Raw genomic sequence first — 3,437 nt, forward strand, 5'->3', positions numbered from 1 at the left:
TGTGAGGCTGAACAGATGGAGAGGTGGCGGCTGGTGTGAGGCTGAACAGATGGAGAGGTGGCGGCTGGTGTGAGGCTGAACAGATGGAGAGGTGGAGGCTGGTGTGAGTCTGAGAGGATGATGGAGAGGTGGGGGCTGGTGTGAGGCTGAATGGATGGAGAGGTGGGGGCTGGTGTGAGACTGAGCGGATGATAGAGAGGTGGGGGCTGGTGTGAGGCTGAACGGATGGAGAGGTGGGGGCTGGTGTGAGGCTGAACGGATGGAGAGGTGGGGGCTGGTGTGAGTCTGAGCAGATGATAGAGAGGTAGGGGCTGGTGTGAGGCTGAATGGATGGAGAGGTGGCAGCTGGTGTGAGACTGAGCGGATGATGGAGAGGTGGGGGCTGGTGTGAGGCTGAACGGATGGAGAGGTGGGGGCTGGTGTGAGACTGAGCGGATGGAGAGGTGGGGGCTGGTATGAGTCTGAGCGGATGATAGAGAGGTGGGGGCTGGTGTGAGGCTGAGCGGATGGAGAGGCAGACCCAGAGAACCAGTGCAGGGGAGGCGGGGGCTGGTGTGAGAAGCCCCAGTGGTGCAGGCCACAGGGTCCCATAGGCTCTGGAGAGGCGGCCAACCGGGGCCCGGACCTTGTGCCAGTACAAGGGACACTATTTGGGATGGGGGATGGAGGATGGCCCCACTCCTGGGGTCCGGAGTGGCACTTCTCCTGAGGTCCCACAGCAGATGCTGAGGACAGACCAAGGACATCCCAGACAGGACCCTCCGCCCATCAGAGAGGTGGGGCTGCCCTGACACAGGAGACAGCTCAAACCAGAGACAGATGGGAGGGAGAGCGACGGGGAGGGAGACAGGGACACAGGCTGAGAGACGTGGGGGTGCTGCTCCTGGGCCCTGCTGCCAGGTGGGCATTGGGCACTCTGCTCAGTTTTCAAGAAAATGAAGTGCAGACGAGGCAGCCACGGCTGAGTCAGGAAAGAACAGGGGTTCAGGGCCGGCCTGAGTGCTGCCCTGGCCAGAGGATGCCTGAGTGTCAGCCTCTGACCTGGGATTGCCCTGGAAGGTCTCTAAGGTGCTTTCGCAGCGAGGGGCCTATGAGTCAGTGATGTTAAAGCAAACACCCCAAATCGGAGACCTCCGCGTGAGTGCCTGGGTCATGGAGTGAGGTGGCTGGAGGGCGGCCCCTGGGAAACAAACACACGGTGTCCTGCCCAGCAGTGTCGTTGCCCTGAGCCTTGGGTTCTTTAATAAAGTGGTTCTGGATGTCCCTGAGGCCCAGGAGCAGCAGAGGCTGCAGTCCCTGGAGAGTGTCTCAAAGTGTATTAGACCATTTTCACACTGCTGATAAAGACATACCCAAGACTGGGCAACTTACAAAAGAAAGAGGTTTAATGAACTCACAGTTCCATGTGGCTGGGGAGGCCTCACAACCATGGCAGAAGGTAAGGAGGAGCAAGTCACTTCTTACGTGGATGGCAGCAGGCAAAAAGAGTGAGCTTGTGCAGAGAAACTCATCTTTAAAACCATCAGATCTCATGAGGCTTATTCACTATCACGAGAACAGCACGAAGAGACCCACCCCCATAATTCAATTACCTCCCACTGATTCCCCTCCCACAGCACATGGGAATTCAAGATGAGCTTTGGGTGGGGACACAGCCAAACCATGTCACAAAGGCTCTGAGACCAGGACACGTCTGCGGCCCATTTCCGGGGCCTCTCGGTTGGCAGCCCCTCCTCTCTGCCTACAGGATCACACGGGCTGGCGGTGGGGAGGGGGCACAATCACAGGCACAGTGGCCACCCCTGGACTGACTGACAGGTGTTGTGAGCACTATAGCTGCTCACAGTGTACAACTGAGGAAGCTGAGGCTAGAGGCTAAGTGGCATCCTTCAGGTCTAACAGGGCGGAGGACCCATCCTTCTGCCCTGCAGCCCCATCCAGGATGCGTGGAAGAAAGGAAGGGAGAAAGAGAGGAAGGAAGGAGGAAAGGGAGGAAGGAAGGACCAGGGTGGCTGTCACATGGAGCATTTGAGTGGCAAGGCCTTGTCTGTCCTGGCCCCACTGCAGACTTCTGGGGTGACATTGGACAAGTCACATTCCCTCAGGGGTCTCACAGGCTACAAATTGCATGAGGGATGGGACCAGGAGCCCTAAGAGGCAGAAGTCCTTCCAGCTCTACCACCCTGGGACACTGTGTCCTGGTGTGGGTATCAGTGTCGTTTCTGGCCATGCTGGGTTGGGCGCCACCATCATAGTGCCCCCAGTTGTGGTGGTTGGGCCACACCTCTCACTGACCTCTGTCCTCCAGGTCCCCTGGGTAGGGTACTCAGCGGCTGCCCCGCCTTCAGACATGAATTGGGAAGAGTGATGTTCTGGGTGGAAACTGTGCCTCTCCCATTGTGACCCTGAAGGTTGCCCCAGAAGCTGGCCACCAATTGTGGAGTCTGGTGGGTGTCCTGTGTCTGAGCCCCTGTGGCCCCCCCAGGGTGCACCTTGGGTGGCTTACAGAGACTGTGTGGACCACCTGGAGGGTGCTGGTGAGGACTCGAGACGCTGTGTAGGCCGCAGCTGGGTGTGATCTCAACCAGAAGCTGCTGGAAGGACATTTCCTGAGGGCACCTCCTCCCTCACTCTTTTCCTCCTGCTCCCACCAGGTGAACTGCTGGCTCCCCCTTCGCTACCACCATGACTGTAAGTTTCCTGAGGCCTCCCCAGAAGCAGAAGCTACTAGGCTTCCTGTAAGGCCTACAGAACCATGAGCCAACCCTCTTTTCTTTATAAATTGCCCATCCTTGAGTATTTCTCTACAGCAGTGCAAACAGACTCACACAGCTTCCTCCAGCTGCCCTCTCTGCCCATCAGCATAAGACACACCCACCAGCACCATGACAGTTTACAAATGCCATGGCAACATCTGGAAGGTGCCACCCCCTTTCTAGAGATTTCTGAATAACCTTCCCCTTAATTTGCATGTACTTAAAAGTGGGTATAATACAGCTGCCAACAGCCCTTATGCAGTCACCCTAGCACACTCCCTATGGGTTAGCCCTGCTCTGTTAAGGAGTAGCCACTCTCGGTACATGGCCGCTTAAGTAAACCTGCCTTCATCCACTACTAGCTCACTTTCACATTCTTTCCTGAGTGAAGCCAAGAACCCTCCCAGGCTGAGCCCTGGTTTTGGGACTGCATCACACCCATAGGAGAGGACAGCACTGAGGCCTGGTCACGTGTGTGTTCACACCTGAGAGCTCTGGGGAGGTCAGCATCTCAGACAGCAGCCACACACATGTTCACACCTGAGAGCTCTGGGGAGGTCAACATCTCAGACGGCAGTCACACGCGTGTTCACACCTGAACACTCTGGGGAGGTCAACATCTCAGACGGCAGCCACACACGTGTTCACACCTGAGAGCTCTGGGGAGGTCAGCATCTCAGA

The sequence above is a fragment of the Colobus angolensis genome, unplaced genomic scaffold (genome assembly GCF_000951035.1).
Source record: "Colobus angolensis palliatus isolate OR3802 unplaced genomic scaffold, Cang.pa_1.0 Scaffold76, whole genome shotgun sequence".
Taxonomy (NCBI): Eukaryota; Metazoa; Chordata; class Mammalia; order Primates; family Cercopithecidae; genus Colobus; species Colobus angolensis.